The sequence below is a fragment of the Podarcis gaigeae genome (genome assembly GCF_964106915.1).
Source record: "Podarcis gaigeae genome assembly, chromosome: 6".
Lineage (NCBI taxonomy): Eukaryota > Metazoa > Chordata > Lepidosauria > Squamata > Lacertidae > Podarcis > Podarcis gaigeae.
This window is the reverse complement of record NC_139682.1, coordinates 82,606,422-82,624,381: the sequence shown is the minus strand read 5'-3', so window position 1 is coordinate 82,624,381 and position 17,960 is coordinate 82,606,422. Positions and strand designations below refer to the sequence as shown.

At 42.7% G+C, this 17,960-nt stretch overlaps 1 long non-coding RNA gene across 3 annotated transcripts in view; it reads left to right on the top strand.

The window, feature by feature from the left end:
- LOC310847542 overlaps positions 1-17,960 on the top strand; it is a 59,529-nt gene that overhangs the window by 6,836 nt on the left and 34,733 nt on the right. The window contains exon 3 of one of the 3 annotated variants that reach the window (XR_014565885.1): positions 1,135-1,296. The exons of the other annotated variants lie outside the window; for them this stretch is intronic. This is a non-coding gene — a long non-coding RNA (uncharacterized lncRNA). Of the gene's footprint in view, positions 1-1,134; positions 1,297-17,960 lie in introns of those variants that run through there. 3 annotated transcript variants of the gene reach the window in all.

The window sequence follows — 17,960 nt, the reverse complement described above, 5'->3', positions numbered from 1 at the left end:
TCTTACTTTGGTACCTGAATCCTTCTAATTGGAGATAGTTTGGATTGCACTTGGAACTTTTGTATGCAGAGCAGGTGCTTTACACTCACATTTGGTCATTTCCCCTAACCCCCCCCTTTTTTAAAGCCTGCACAGGTGAAGTTTCATGGCACTGGAGAACAGCGGCTAGGACAATGGGTATTAATAGAAACTGATGATATTCCCCTCATCCCTGCCCCCAATTTGGATCTGCATTAATACAAATCTAGAGGGGATGTGCTGCAAAACTGTTTAGTCCCAGCTCATTAATTGACCACTTTCTTTCTTTTCCTTAAATACATGAACAAAGCAATTTAACGGGGCTCTTAAATTACCATTGGCTAAGACCAAGCATAAGCTGTGATTTTAACAGCGACTGAGAAATGCAGGTGAATTGGAGCAGTAAGACGCACAAAGGAAAACTTCATAAATCCATTCATCTTGCACAGCATCTCTTTTCTGTGATTCACGCCAGTTTCCTGCAGCCCCTGCAATTTCAGGATGATTTTGCAAGATTTTCTTAAAAACGGAATCCCTGTGCTGATAATCAACAGATCTGCTTTTTGGCCCCTGCGATGCTTCCAATGAGTGGGTTCCACGTCACCAAAGTTGGTGAAGTTGAGCCTGGAGGATGTTCTGCATCTTCCTTAGCTTCAGAGACGATTTGGTACTTTCCCACAGCTAATTAAACAGCAGAGTTAGTTCACAGTTACGAATACATCAAGAGCAAAGTGGTTCGTGATTCTCCGAGACATGTCAAAATCTCAATGGGAAGCTTTGTTTTAAAATCTTCCACCCACTATTCTACTGCCACACAGCTTCTTGAGCCCTCACAGACATGCTCCTTCTAGGTGCATGTAAAAAAGGTAAAGGACCCCTGGACGCTTAAGTCCAGTCACAGGTGACTATGGGGTTGCGGCGCTCATTTAGAAGACATCTGAAGGCAGCCCTGTTCAGGGAAGTTTTTAATGTGTGACATTTTAATATATTTTTAATCTTTGTTGGAAGCTGCCCAGAGTGGCTGGGGAAACTCAGCCAGATGGGCGGAGTACAAATAATAAATTATTATTATTATTATTATTATTATTATTATTATTATTATTATTTCACTTTCAGGCCGAAGGATCTGGCGTTTGTCCACAGACAGCTTTCCAGGTCATGTGGCAGCATGACTAAATTGCTTCTGGCACAATGGAACACCGTGACGGAAACCAGAGCACATGGAAATGCCGTTTACCTTCCTGCCACAGCAGTACCTATTTATCTACTTGCACTGGTGTGCTTTTGAACTGCTAGGTTGGCAGGGGAGGTCCATATACCTCTCAGCAGTAAAATGGCCTTTGTAATGGCTTGTAGATTTCCTGTTCAAGATATTTTTTAAGAAGAGCTTCAGTGCAGAACAGCAGCCTTGGCAACTGGTGGATCTGTATTTGGTGAAACTAAAGACAAATCTCTGGGTTCCACCTCAGGCAAAGCAGCTGAGGAAAATAAAAAGATTTCTGAAAACATCACAAACATTCCTTGGGCACAGGGAATCCTACATGGAGCTCATAGAATGGTTTTCTTGTTGCCTGGGCTGGTGACAGAGGAGGAGGATATCTTTCAGTTCATATCTAAGGGTGGGCCTGCTTCCTGGAACAATATAGGAAACCGAACTGAATCACAGACATCCTTCAAAATTTACATTTCTCTGAATTTTGCAATGTAGTCCATTCAAAGAATGAGCACAAAAATGCACATACCAGCCTGAAGTGGGCATAGAAATGCATATCTTCTTGAAAACAGCATGAATAAAAATGCATTCTTTTTGTGTAGATTAGGAAAAGTTGCATGTAAAAATGTGTAGACCAGGATAAATTTGATGATGAATTTTGATGATCTTTTTTTTAAAAAAATGTGAAGAATTGAACTTTAGATTGGAAAATAGAGAAACTGAAATTGACAGAATTGCCCGTCCCTAGTTGCCTCAAATACCAGAATGCTTTGCTGGGCTTCCAAAACAACAACAAGCACAAAGTAGGAGGTTTTTGTACTGCAAAATTCTCTTGTTTATTAGCTGATCTGGCAGGAGTTCTAATGCCCCATGAGGCATTTTCTACAGTACTGTGCTGAAAATTTAATCCATGCTTTCCCCATTCTTCATCAATTAATGGGGAAAGAAATTTCACTTGGAAATTATCAAAACACAGAGAGAGAAAATACAAAATAGTCATGGGTGGGGTTATTGTTGTCCGTACCTTGCTTTGAAGGTGACAGGGGTGTGTGGGAGCCTCTTCAGAAGGAAATCAAGTCTCAAAAAACTGGAGGTTTGGGTAAAGCAAGCACCTTTTATTTATGTTTAAATGAAACTAGCCAACAAGCCAATGTGGTTTCCTCTAACCATTTTCCTCAGTCCATGTACAAGGTATGTCCCTTAGCATTCCCCTTCTATTGGCAATAACAAGACCACTGGCAATTACCTCCTGCAGCATAAGGGCCAGTGAGGAGATGTGGGGAGAAAACTATCGACCTATGCTCTCCAGGAAAAAGTTCTGTGTCGTATTAATATCCTAGTCTCCCTGGATCTTTTAGGAGAAGCGTATTCCTTGAAGCATCCCTTTTTGAAGTTAAGTTGGTTGCTTCCAAGAGTATGATCTTATCTGTGGTGACTCAACAGTTGAACTCACTTTCTCAGGTCAATGTGATTCACTCTTTAAAAACCACCTGGAGTGACATGGATGCTTCCTTTTCTCCCCCAGAAAGTATTTGGAGCAGGGTGAAGGATGGCTTTGATTTGTGTTGCTGCAATGTCTTTTTATGATGGTTTCGTCAGTGATTGTTTTTGTTTACTATATAAACTGATGGATTACATTACAGTGGTACCTCGGGTTACAGATGCTTCAGGTTACAGACTCTGCTAACCCAGAAATAGTACCTCGGGTTAAGAACTTTGCTTCAGGATGAGAACAGAAATTGTGCAATGGCGGCAGCGGGAGGCCTCATTAGCTAAAGTGGTACCTCATGTTGAGAACAGTTTCAGGTTAAGAATGGACCTTCAAAACGAATTAAGTTCTTAACCAGAGGTACCACTGTACTGAATTTAAAACTTCCCTTGGGTCCACGATCTTGAGGAAGGCAGGGAAGAAAGGAAATAAATAACTATAGTTAAGTCTCATTTGATCCACATGGGACTTTACTGCACAGTCAACTGTGCATTTAGATGAGATGGTGATAAAAATAAGAGCACTGATAAAATCGGGAGGATGGAAAACAAAGCCCCAAACTGGCTACTAAACAGGTGTGAGCATGGGTTGGTGAAATCATAATACATTTTCATTCACAACTGCTAGCCATGCAAATATTTCAAAGCCTCTAAGGAAGGCTGCATCAATAAATGATGTTTCTGCAGGTTATGACTATTGGAGTGATAATGGGATTTCAAGGTACTTATCATCCATCTTCTTACAAACAAATCTGTTCAGGCTAATTCTCCTAGACTCATAGTAATCTTACACCTGTCACTTTCATTTTATATTTTAAAGTTGGACCTAAGAAAAACATTGTTGTTTTGCCTTCAGCAGTGGGGTGGGGAATTGTATAGAAAAGCTCAAACAAGAAACAGAGAAGAAAATTAGCCATGTGTGGAAATTTGTGTTGGTAGAGTGAGAACGACATTTGCCCCACTGAATTCATCTTATACCAGTTTTATTTCTTCTTCTTCATTCACTTTATAGTAATCTAACTCGACTGCTACTGAATCTGTAAGCATCAGTTAGATGAAGCTGAAGGAGCAGAAGAGACTGGGTCTCATATAAGAGAAAATATTCATTTCTATACCCCATGCATTGGTGGCAAAGATTGAGCATGTGAAGTAGGGCTGTGCAGACCACTTCTGATTCAATGTGGGACCCAATTTGGTGATCCCAGTTAGGCCCCAGTCAGACCTGAACTGCTCTTGACCCAGCCTGATCTTGACGAGAGGCTTGAACTGAATAGGGGGACTTGCACAGTCCCCAATATAAAATGAATATTTCAAACCCTAATTAAACATGTAGTAGGTGGCATCATCTGCCTACTCCACCCAACATGCTTTAAACCCAAATTAAATATGTGGTTGGTGGTGAGTCTGGGGGATGTAGGAGATGGTGCAGTCAAAAGTCTCTCCTCCCTCTTTGGTAGCCATAGATGATTCCAGGTGGAACCAGCCTGGAGTGATCTGGGATTGCCTTGACACATTCCAAACTAGAGCTAAAGACGTAGTACTGCACAGGTATTCCGAGGCTGCAATCTTACACCTACTTTCCTGTGAGGAAGTTCCACTGATCTAAGTAGGACTTAGACTTGAATCAGTATGTTTCTGCGGTACACGGCAGAACAAAAACTATTCCTTCCAGTAGCACCTTAAAGACCAACTAAGTTAGTTCTTGGTATGAGCTTTCGTGTGCATGCACACTTCTTCAGATATCTGAAGAAAGCTCATACCAAGAACTAACTTAGTTGGTCTTTAAGGTGCTACTGGAAGGAATTTTTTTTGTTTTTACTATGGCAGACCAACACGGTTACCTATCTGTAACTAGAACAAAAACTGTTGTGTGTCTGTACAAAAATGCATCCTAATTCATTTTTAGGGAATATAGCAGTTCAGCAGTTGACATACTGGGTATATTGTCTTTGCTATAGAAGTTGAAATGATGAGCATGCTGTTCATGCTCTCTCTATATCATTTCAACTTCAGTATCAAACAGATTACCCAATGGGATGGGTCCCATTGGGAATTAACCAACATGGAACCTCATAACAGTTCCACACTTTCTCAAGGTGTTCATTTTGGGATTGTCATCATGTATGAGCAAGCCTATGGAGCTGAATGAGGTATTTGAAGGTTAAGAATGGTAGAGACCTAGGCACGAGACCCAAAGAGTTAATGTACGATGGTGCAAAGAATATGCCAGACTGAACTGATGGAATTTCAGAAATGAACTCTTCCATTACCACCTGCCTCACTGGTGCTTCACTCACAATTAAATTAAGTTGACTGTAAACACTTCTTTCACATCCACATTAATATTCCTTGTCAGTGCACAGCACTCACTTTCTGAAACCTCAAATTGGATCTTGCCTTGCTGATTCTCTCTGACAATTGTTCTCATTTCTTCAGAACTATGTGAGAATGTCAGGATTCGCCCTCCAGCTGCTGCCATCATTCAATTGCTTCCATATTCTAGACCCCAGGAGAAGTTCGTCTTTGCCATAATATTACTGTGTGTGTCAAACGACTCACGGCATTTAATGTGTACCATGCAATTACATTGCTGGTCTTTCTTTAATTACAGGTGTTTGAGGGTTATTTTTATCTGGACCACAGTCGGTTGTGGGGTATCTCTCCTCCCTAGCTAGTTATCATGATGAAAAACACCCACCTGTGCACCAAAGATGTGTCAGAAATAATTCTCACAAAGGTAGCCTTTCTTCCAGCTCTGTATATGTGTGACTTTCACCCTGACTGCAGCTGCCGGTTGGGATGAGAGAGAAGATCAACTTCCCTTTCCTACCAGGCAGTGGTCCAGAAAGGAATCTTCCCATTTCTATTCATATAGAGATAGAGATAGAGATATGTACATGGAGGCAGGCTGAACGCTACACATTAAGACATGACATGTAGTTTGACAATAAGGCTATTATCCTATTCACCTGAGCGCAACTTACATGTGAGTTTTCAGACACTCTCTTTTGTGGTTTCAAGCAGAAAAAGCTGGGAATTCAAGAACTATGATTTTTGTTTTGAGGAGTAATAATGACACACACAACAGTAAATGTGCTACAAATATCTCTCAAAGAGGTAGATCAACCAATCAACCATTTGTTGATCAAAACAGCTGGCATCTTACATGTAAAGTAAAAAAGATACAGGGCCCCTGGACAGTTAAGTCCAGCCCAAGGCAACTATGGGATGTGGTGCTCATCTCGCTTTCAGGTCAAGGGAGCTGGCATTTGTCCACAGACAGCTTTCCAGGTCATGTGGCCAGCATGGCTAAACTCCTTCTGGTGCAACGGGACCCCGTGATGGAAAGCAGAGCATGTGGCAATGCTGTTTACCTTCCTGCTGCAGCAGTACCCATTTATCTACTTGCACTGGCATGCTTTCAAACAGCTAGGTTGGCAGGAGCTGGGACAGAGCAAAGAGAGCTCACCCCATCACAGGGATTCGAACCGCCAACCTTCTGATCAGCAAGCCCAAGAGGCTCAGTGGTTTAGACCACAGCACCAGTACCTTGGACAGCGGGAGACCAGAACTGTAACAGCAGGCCTGTTACCATTTTAAATGGCAAAGCATAAGTAGTCAAACTTCTTCTTCCCTAATAGTGAACAGTCTTTTCAATATAAGCTAGGGATGAGAAACTTGTGGCCCTTCAAATGTTGCTGGACTCCACCTCCCATGAGCCTCAGTGGGCATGGCTAATGATCAGGGATGATGAAAGTCATTTGGAGGGTGACAGTCTCCTTCTTCATACCTGATATAAAGGAAAAGAGGTGCCTCATATTGACTTTTGTGAATAGCAAACCACTTGAGCTTTCATTGTGTACATTCATTACTTTCCCCCACCCGCTTCTTCAATACTTCAAAAACTCACAAACTTACTTGATATGATAGTGGTACAAAGCATATCATGTGTCCGCAACTTGTATCTCACAAAGTTGACCACAGCAGACACTCTATGCTGGATAGCCAGGAGTTTAATAAACCTCCTGTTTCTACTGCTGGCCTGGGATGACCAGCAAACCAGCAGAATTCACAGAGAAGCAATTGTGTTTTGCTGTCCAACTGGATTTCAGCGTCTACAGAAAAGGATAAAAGTTGAAGCATCATGTGCACTCCCAAACAGCAATGAACAGTATGGAATTCAATTACAACCAAACGTGCTTATAGCCATTAGGTTAAATGGCATTTTAATAAGGATTAGACAAATTTATGGAGGTCTATTAGTGTCCGAAGCTCATGACAGCTAAATGGAATCTCCATGTTCAGGTCCATTGTAGATCTCATTATGATGGAACCAAAGCCCAGATATTAGCTATCACAATAATGCCCTTCCTGGGAGTTTCCAGAAGCTAGGTGCTCTTGCAAACATAGCGCTGGTTAAATCCAGCAAAGCAATTCTTATGTTCAGGCTTATGTGTATGTCACAATGTTGCAGATTTTTTTCTTTAAGCTGCAAAATGCAGCACTCATTAACAGATCCCGCTTAGCCCTGTCTCTGATATTCTTCAGTTGATGGGCAAATTATTATTATCATTATTATTAATAGTAGTAGTAGTAGTAGTAGTAGTAGTAGTAATATTAAAAATAATTCAAACAGGTTTTGCGTTTGTTGAGTTGACCCCCCCTCCCCATTTCCTGTTTACCTTAATAATGTTTTAATGTGGCTGCTGTTGGCATTTTTTATTTGTTTTACCTTATTGTTATAGACTTCTTGAAAATCATTGGCCTTTTCTTTCAAAAATGGTTCATTAGTTTATTATTATCACCATTTTGTGGTGGCAGGTGCCCACTGGATCTGGTAGGGTTGAAGGTGGTGGTGGTGGCGACAGGCAGAGACAACACCAATGACAGTTGGGCCAACTAATTCCAATGTCAAACCCATCCTCTCCCTTGATGAGTTCTGCAACAGCAACGGTAAGGAGGAGAAGGAAGCAGACAGAGCATGCCATGCCTTGGAATTGTAAATAAGAAGGCAGGCTGGTAGGGGTGGTTGAGAACAAACTGAGGTTGGTGAGTAGAGCTTCATGTGCCCTAATAAACCAGCTGTCGGAATCTCCGTTCGACCAAGCTGATAAAGCTCATTTTCCGGAATTGCCCTCTGACGATGATTAATGACCTGAGCCCTTAAAGAGGCTCCAGGCATATTCCCATTCAGCAGAGAATCAAAGCAGCACGCGGAAGTGATGAGATTTATGGCTACATCGCTATGCTTTATTTCTTACTATGCAAACAGAAAACACACCCTCTCTCTGTGAAAGCAGAGAGCAACTGAACAAACAAAGGAACAGGAAACCAGTAACGTCACATCCGTCTCCTGTGAGACTTCCAACAGTATGGAATGTGTGGAATGTAAACAGAGTCTTGTGACTCCAAAGCACTGCACCGTGGCAAACAGAAACTAACACCAGCCTCCATTGCAGCTGTAAGCTGCCTTGGGTGCTGTACGTAGTAAGGTGTGACATGCACAAACCTATTGTTGCATGGCGCACCAATCTCTGAGCACAGACCAGTTCCCTTTGCCAGAATAAGGACCATATTTAGGTCATAACTATGGCCCTTTCTTGGCTAATTCAACAATGGAATCTTCCCTTAGACACAAGGACTGTTAATTCCCTTCACTTAAGCTAAGATTGACATAGGAAGAGGGACTGTGATCATCATACAGCAAGGGAGAAAAAGAAACCTCTCCTTTTCCAAGAGGGGAGGTGTTGTGGGCAGGACGCGATTTCTGTGTCACGCAGGGGGTGTTATGCCCCCTGCCCCACTCTCCTGGCTGGCACACCACGCCCACACAGGTAAGCGCCCAACCGGGCGGCTTGGAGGGGGCGTGGTTTGCTGTTTAAGGTACCACTGCACCAGCCATTCCGTCTCACTTTTCACCTTCTTGTCGCGAGTCAGCTTGGAGTCAGCTAGGAGTCATCGTCGTGGTTAGCAGAAGCCAGGGAAGAGCTCAGCCACGAGGTTTGGAGTCTGTGTGTGTGTGTGTGTGGAGGCTTCCTGGTTCCTGGCTTGCCTTTTAAATTTAGGAGGCTTGCATGCACTCATTGCTTTACTGCTTTAAAAACCCAGGCATCCAGGTTCGCTATCTGTGTTAATTTTCGCAATCTGCCTTTCGGTGACATCAGGGGAGAGCTTATAGTTGTATTAGCATCAACAAGCTCCACCTACTGGTGAATAAACCCCCCTTTAGGCTCACCCCTCTCCGAGTGGGTGGAGTCAATCTTCCGTGGTCCAATGCCTAAGCCAATACCTTCTCACTTGCTGTAATCAATAAAGTTGTGGCTGTTTCTTGCCCATTAACCTTATACACTATGTCCGTGTGTCTTCATTCCACAAAGCGGGGATCCTCGAACCACAAACTCCACCATTGAAAAGCACTTACTATAGCAAAAAACAAAACAAAACAAAAACCAGCATGTGCAGGGTTCTTCAGACCCCAGACACCTTCAGTTCCCGTCAGCTCTCATTAGCTTTAGCAAGTGACAATGAGATAGAAGCAAACATGCAAACTTAGCCTAGCAATCTTACCAAATCTGAAAACACACCACTGATTCTCTTAGGAAATTGGATAAATGCAGCTATCAGAAGGGGGTGTCAGTACATTCTGGGTGCAGCAGAAGGAGAATGTTATACATAACATTATTTTTCAAAACAAACAAACAAACAAAATAAAAACCCAAAAAACCAAGGGTCTCCAATGTGATGCCCTTCACATGCCGCTGTATTCCCATCATTCCTGGCCATTGGTCACAGTGGCTAAGGCTGATGAGAGATGGAGCTCAACATTATCTGAAGAATGCCACATTAGGCTTGCTCTGATTTAATTACTCCAGTCTTTCCTAAACCTGATGCACTCTTGACAGAGTTATGACATATCCAAGTGCTCTACAAAGAGAGTAAACAGTTTCTTGGAATATTTCATAAGTTATTGCCTTCCCTTGAAAGCATAAGTTTTTATCTAATTTCCCTTAATCAAACATGGGGTTCTGGAGGGATAATATGCAGTAATTTGTAGCCAGAGGGTAGATTTTGGTTCTTTGAGTAAATGAGATTCTGCTTGCTCTCATCTGTGCATTGATATATCAGCTTTACTGTTTAACTGATATTGCTGAAGCAGGCAGCGATAAGAGTGTACAACTGCACAAATTTGCAGAATCCCTTTCATTCATTCAACTTGATGACTCCCCTTAGGGTAGAGATCCAGACACTCTCAGAGGAAAGTGCCATTTCAAACAGAGTTTAGACCAAGTCTGGACACAGAAACTGCTTTGGTCGCCCTGTATGATTACCACTGTCTGGTAACCTCTAGGTTAGATTACTCTGATGCATTATACATGGGGCTACCTCTGAAGATGGTTTGGAAACTTCAGCTGGTGCAGAATTCAGCAGCCAGGTTTGAGGATATAATACCAATCCTTGTCCAACTGCACTGGCCGCCAGTTAGTTCCCAGGTCCATACAAAGTACTGGCTTTTAAAAACTTATTTTAACTTCAGATCACCTCTTCCCATATAAACCAACCTGGATCATTCAATAATCATCTGAGGCCCTTCTTTGTGACCCTCCTTCATGAGAAGTCCAGAGGGTGGCGACATGAGAGAAAGCTTTTTCTGCAACGGCTCCCTGTTTGCAAAATGCCTAGGGCCTTCATTACATATCTTAGGGCATCAGGCAAAAAAAATTCCTCTTCTCACTGGCCTTTGGCTAATTAAACAATCTGTGGCTCTTCAAACCGCAAAGGCTGGCTGGGAATGAACCTTGATCCTAAATGTCAAAATAAGCTGCAGTGGAAAAAATAATAATAACCAGCCGCAGGTAGTGATATAAGCAAGATAAATATTCCCATTTAGCCACTTTCTTCTTAATACCTTCCATTTGTATTCACATTTTTATTAACATAACAACATTCACCCCAATCTTTATAAAATCCTACTTTAGAATGCTAATGCTCATCTTTCCTTTTCTAATATTATTTCGCCAAGAGAGTCAAAGCTTTGTAGGCTTAGAGCAGCATATAAACTCTGACATTCTGTATCTCTGTGATGAATAACAATGACAAAATATGCTTTAAAAGGATTTGGTATTCTAATTGCTGATAATTGTTAGAATACTTATTATTATGTGTAAAGGCTGTCCACTGGTCCCAAGATTTGTCTTGTATCACTAGCAGACCCTCCAAGTGTCCCTATTTTCCAGGGACAGTTCTGGATTTACAGAAGCTGTCCTGGTTTCTGATTTGATCCCGGAATATCCCACTTTTCCTTAAGAAATCCCTATTTTCATTGGAGAAATGTTGGAGGGTATGGAGTTATCCAATCCCAAGCTATCTGAAGGCAGCACTGTATATGAAAGTTTTAAAATGTTTAATGATTTATTGTTTTTACATGTGTTGGAAGCAACCCAAAGTGGCTAAGACAACACAGCCAGATGGGTGGGGTATTAACAGCAACAACAACGATGACAACTAGGACGTCCCTGTTTTCATTGGAGAAATGTTGGAGAGTATGCCATAAATGGGATCCTCATAACAGAGGGTCCTGGTTGCATGTGGGACCCAAGAGCTCACCTGATAGGGTTAAAATGGGGGGGGGATAGGAGCAAGAAGTCCTGGCCATTCCCCTGGGATCACACCAGGCGATTTTAGTCAATAGCCAGTGGTGGTGTGATCCCAGGGGCTTTAAAAACAGCAGTGTGATGCAAGGAGGGGCACTTGCTTCGCACTGTTGAACACCCGCCCACCCTCCCTAGTTTAGTTAGTCGCTTCGCCTTGCTTTGGTTTGGGTCACCTGTTTTGGAACAGGGAATGGGTAGGAATTTTTCCATTTGGCAGATTGGCTTTAGCCAATTGGTTTTCGCCTACCCCTTAGCAAATCGTCACAACTTGTAAGGTGGTGGTTAGGCATTGGCTCAGTTGGATTGTGGGAAGGGGAGGGGCGGCCATCACCTGCCCCTCCAGGAACTGGGTATTCCGTTAAAGGAATCTGGGGGTCCTGGATCTCATCCAAAGTCCGCTTGAGGGGCTAGGGCCATGCCAGGACCACAGGAACCCCAGCGTGAGCTTAGGTTGATCCTCAGTGGCCTAGCTCCCTCGTTTGGTTTACCCCATTTGACGATCACCCTGAGAGGTGGAGCCAGTTATAGTGGGGAGTCAGTGCCTAAGCCAATACCGCTCACGCGATTGTATTTCAATAAAGTTGTGGCCAAAAAATTTGCCCAAAAACTTAAACTAATATAAGTGTCCATGTGTATTTATTTTGGGGGTGGGTCTTGGGGCCTCGAGGCGCAACCCATTCTGGCCTGTTTCTGATTTGCTCTCTCCACTCCAATCTGGGGTTATGATCCACTCTGTATAAAAGAAAGCTCTGTATTCCCCATTCACTATAACAGGAAATCTAAAAACAGCAATATTTTCCCCCTTTTGGCCAAAGCGGATGAAATTTACAAGCATGGGAGTCCCTGCAGAGTGGATTAAGCCTGTCAAATTGTAGACAAATAGGTCCAGAGACCTTTGTAGGAGAACTTTCTTCTATAATGGACATTAGGGCAATAGTTTTACTAAGCCAACTAAAACTCCCAAATCCATATTAGTTCCATATATTTTAAAGCAGGAACTAGCATTTCTCTCTTGCTCTTTGTTACCTTGAAATAATTATGAGATGGTCAAGTGATGGGTATTTTTTATTGTACATTTTAAAAACATTTCCAGTGTTTGTCTGTGTCTTCTGAGTTGCCTTCAGGCCTCCAATAGGCCTTACAACATGAGCCTGTCTGGGGACCTGTGGAGTTCTGAAGAGCTCTGAGTTTATTTGTTTGTTTTGTTAAAGCAGAACAATGTAGAATAGTAATAAAAAAAACAACTTAAATGAAGTTTTAATCTTCTTTTTTTTAAGCCTCTCTGTTGCTATGCTTCAACAACAACAAAACAAACCAGAACCCTTTAGTCCTCCACAGGCAACATTTTGTATAGCTTTACTTCTTGCAAGGCCCCCCCACATTAAAACGTACAGAAACATTGAAATATACAGAAACATAAAACTATTTTATCAGAAAAGCACAGGGGTGGGGGCGAGGGAAGCAACAGAGCAAGACGAGGCTTTGTGGGAGCAAATTCAGAGGGGTACTGACCTTGTGTTTTGACTCAGGAGGGGAGAAGGCCCTAACTCACCTCATTATTTGGCCTCCTCAAAAAGATGACATCCCTATTATATACAGCTATGTGGTGCTTTCCCCCCTAAAAACAATGTTTAGGGGTGCTCTCATTTTGATTCAATAAAATCACCATTTTATAGTTGAATTCAGGAAAAATAAATACAGTAAATGGACAAAAGTACAAAGATTCACAAAATGTTTAGGGGTACACGTAACCCCCAGAAAAGAAAGCACTGCAGCTATGTATATACTGTGAAATAAGTTTACTCACTATATTACACACACACACACACACACACAATTTATATATTCACTATTATATATTCATTGAAACACAAACACCCAAAATAAAAACAAACATATAGAAACAAATTACAAATTTGGTGGCAAGGATGTTGATGAACTGCTGTCAAGCACAAATCGTCAAATAGGTGAAATTCCAAGGAAGTTATTTTGCTTGATGTGGGGCTGACAAAACATGTCCAGTCTGAAATGGCCAGAAGGGCTAAAGATTTGATTGGAATGTTAAATATGTGATATTAATTGCTAGCGCTAGCTTGAGGAGCTGAATTTTCTAAGCATGTTCACACAGTGGCATTCATCATTTTGAATAAGAAATGGCTTTCCTCTCGTGCCAGCCATGGTTCAGTGCTTCCAAAGTGAAATCACCATGCCACAGGAACAGACTTTCATCATTCTCTCTTTGTCATTTCCAAGAATTCTGTGGGGACTCTCCATGCTTATATACTGAGCATGTATCATCACAATCAAGGGGGCAGATCCCATCCTACAGTATGTATTCATAGGATGCAGTTATGGAGTCCTCAAACATTTGTTGTACTCTGTGTCTTTTGAAAGACAATAGTGGGTCCAACGGTCAAGAATGCTATAGGCTAGAGGGAAGTGAGGGGCAGATGAGGACCATCAACCTGGAAAGGTAGCCCATCTTGGAGAAGAGAAATTCTGATCCTAAAACTCCACTGCCTTGCAAAATATCTTTGGGAGATAAAAGGCTAAAGAGTAAACCCTACACAAATGCTAGTGTTTGGATGGAGCCTTGTATGCCGCCTCCTGGCAACTTCTGGTGCCAAACGTATTGCTCTTCTTTGCTTTGAACCACATAAGCAATGCCAAGAGTGGGGTCTTGTCATCTGGGCAGCCTAGGACCTCCATACCCACCCACTGCCAAGGCTTGTGCTGTAAACAGAGTAGTTTGACTTAACCCCTAGAGGCACACTCAAGACAAATGGATGCCACCAAGAACAGTAGGACCCTCGTACCTACGGGACCGCCTCTCCTGGTATGTCCCACAGAGAAATTTACGGTCTGCAAATAAAAACATCCTAAAGATCCCAGGCCACAGAGAGGTTAGGCTGGCCTCAACTAGAGCCAGGGCTTTCTCGGCCGCAGCTCCAATCTGGTGGAACGCTCTGTCACAAGAGACTAGGGCCCTGCGGGACCTGACATCTTTCCGCAGGGCCTGCAAGACAGAGCTGTTCCACCAGGCCTTTGGTCAGGGTGCAGCCTGACCCCCTCCTCTGGCAATCTGCACAGAATTTTGCTTGATGGTTGCCATTAATTTGATTTTAATTTGATTTTAATTAATTTTATAATGAATGTTTTTAGAATGTTGGACTATTTTGATTGTTGTTAGCCGCCCTGAGCCCAGCTTTGGCTGGGGAGGGCGGGATATAAATAAAAATTATTATTATTATTATTATTATTATTATTATTATTATTATTATTATTTCTGTTTATCCTTTCATTGTGAAGGCTTAATTCAAGTTATGGGTTTGTTTCATTTAACATGTCTATAACTTGCCTTCAGCCCAGCGGTGTAGCTAGCTGCTCAGGCACTCGGGGGCAGAGCACGTTGCCCACAGGATGAGGTGAGCCAGGGCAGGGCACAGTGCGCAGAGCCTCCATGGACTCCAGCTGCTGCTTCCCCCTCAGCTGTAGGGTGGAGAGACACATGGCTTGGGCGTGCTGCAGGCCTCCAGAGTGCCACCCCCACAATGTGGTACCCAATGTGCCCTGCCCCCATGAGCTACGCCTCTGCTTCAGCCTTCGTAAACCTGAATGGGGAGGGAAAGATGATGAGGAATTTTTCTCATCTCTTGCAGGCCAGTTCATACACTTGGCTGGGAGGCAGGGGCAGATATTTGGCTCAGCACAGGGTGCAGGCTGAAGGAAGCCTCTCCTCCTCAGCCAGTTTTGTTTTTTTCCTGGGTAAACTGATGATGTTACCAGCAAATGTGTACACTGAATTTTGCATATGCAGGCATTGTTGAATTGATGCCATGGCACCCCCCCCCCCTCATTCTTCTGTATAAAGTAGGCCTGGAAATATCTAAAGTGGTCTTGGTTTGCTTCATTAACTGAATACAAGAAACAACCATCCCATTTTGATTTCTAAACTGATCTTTTTTCTCTCCTGGCATGCTGCTTTTTGTCCTGTGTATAGATTTGATTATCCTAATGAAGTTGTTAAATAGGCATCTAGCTTCATTTAGCATCTCTCAAAGAAGATATAAAATAAAGGGAAACAGATAAGGATTTTCAGATAAGTCCTGATTTCACAGTTATCATTCACCAGCCATTCACCATTTATTTCCACCAGTACTTGACTTATTTGGAAGTGGGGAGGTAGAAGAGACAATAAAATCTAAGCTCCCCACAACTCCTTCAACTTTAAGCCAAATCATGCAGCTGCTATCCCCTTCTAAAAACTGAGCTCCCCCTGTCATCCTAGTTCTGATTTTCACAAAGCCAAACAAGCCATCACCAACAGCCTCTTGGGACTGACTGTCTACTAACATTCTCTCTTTGGTAGTTGATGCTACAAAATCCCAGTGCTTTTGTGTCCATTTGTATGAATCCAACTTCATTTGATGTGCCTGGAAAGATTCTGAAAGAAACTAGCTGCTCAGTCCTGTGAAAGCTATGAACATTAAAATACATGGAACCTTAAAAATCAATAGGCACCTGTGTGATGGTAAAGTCCTCCAGCCTACCTGGGATCAGGCTAAAGCCCTTAAAGCATTCGGACTCAATCCCAAGGCATGCTAGGATAAATTGAAATTCATTTCAAAGCCCAACAAAATATTTAATTCTGAAGTGTGCAAAGTGGACTGGCGCCACCTGAGGCCCACTGAATCATGCAAATCTTTCGAGCCACATATTTTGCCTACCAAGTGATTATTGTCCTTCTGCTTTGGCAGTCCATGTAAGCGGGGGAAACTGCTTTCCTGAGCTCCTGTTGGGCTGCCAACCATGGGTGGTGGGCTGTGTTCAACTTGGATAGTCAAGAGCTGTTTAAGGCACATATACATAACCATCTAGTTTGAACTTAGCATGGAAATTGGGTTTGTTTTCTCAACAATTGGGTGCAAGACTCTCCCTTGCATGCTGGAAAGCATTACTAAATAGTTCCTACGTGGCTGATTTGGTGGTAGATTCATGTTCTTTCCATGGCACCATTGCTTTGGTTTCCAAGAGGGGCAATACCAGTGTGGGAAGGAGGCTAATCCATTAGGATGAATGTAGTCATGCCCCACCAATCTCAGTCTGCCCTCAACCAGTGGCTCAGAACTGCAATGCCTCAAGGACCGCCTCTTTTCATATGAACCTACCCAGACCCTGAGATCATCTTCTGAGGCCCTTCTTCATGTGCCTTCTCCTTGAGAGATCTGGAGGGTGGCAACACGAGAACGGGGCCTTCTCAGTAGTGGCTCCCCATCTGTGGAATGCTCTCCCCAGGGAAGTTTGAAGGTTCATTATACACCTTTAGGCACCAGGCAAAAACGTTCCTTTTTAACTAGGCCTTCGTTTGATCTGATTTACATCCTATGCCCTTTTAAAATGTGGGAGGTTTTTTTTGAGGGGGAGGGGGGATATTTGGTTGTTGTTGCTTTTTTATTATGTATTTTGTGGTTTTATATCTTGATTTTATTCTGTGAACCGCCCTGAAACCCCCAGGTATAGGGCGATATATAAACTCAATAAATAATAATGATAATAATTTCCTACTTATGTTCAGCCATGGGGGTGGCACTGGAGTCAGCTTCCTCCTTCTTAGTCTCAGTGTTGCTCTTGTAGAACTCTGTAGAGAGATGGATGGGGATATAACTATAATTTAGTTGCCTTTGCCTTCCATTGGCTCCAGGTACTGTTGACCTCCTTGCCTCTCACCCTGCTGGTCCTAAGGTGCACAAGCCATGACTGAAGGAACTGTATGGTTGTGACCTGAAGCTTCCCACATTATCTTTGCAGCATGAGAAAAGAGCTCAACTTCCATTGGCTTCCATTCTACAGCACCAGGGGCTTCCATACTACAAAGGTAATGAGTCAACAGAGTCTCTGTCCCTAAATTGGGAGCCCTATGTCACCCTGCATAACCTTGCTTGGCCAGACACACAAAGGAAAACTTTACATTCACTATTTTTAAAGATGTGTGCTGCCTGCCACTCTCAGCTTTGTGAAATGTATTTCTTTTCAGAAACTGTCTGCTCTATGGCAGTACCTGAGAACTGGTACAAAAACCACCTTTCCTCATGCCTGAAGGCAAAGAAACAAATGTTCAGGCTTTCACGAGTGCAACTGGGGGAAACAAAGGCAAATGGTAAACCTTGCAGTTATTCGGAGGGTTTTTTTGTTTGTTTGCTCAGGGACACACAGAAGAAAAGCAAGGAGTTTGCCTTTGGGCCATTGGGCCACAGCACACTCCCTGAGCAAAACTCAAAATGAATTTGGAACATCCTGCTTAGGTAAACTATCCACAGCCACTTTGAGCAAAAATAATAGGATTTGGTTAAGATTAGTGAAATATCTCAAGGTTTATTTTTCCTGCTCACACACAACTCTACTCTTAAGGAAGCAAAAACTCTGGAGTGTCTTGATTGATCACAGTGCTGATCATCAACACCCATAAGGCATCAATCATGAAGGTGGTCATCTGTCTGTTGCCTGGATAGCATAGACAAGCATAGTAGGACTGAAATAAGGTTTGCCAAAATATCATTATAGTGATCCTTGTGGTAAGGATGTAAGAAGGT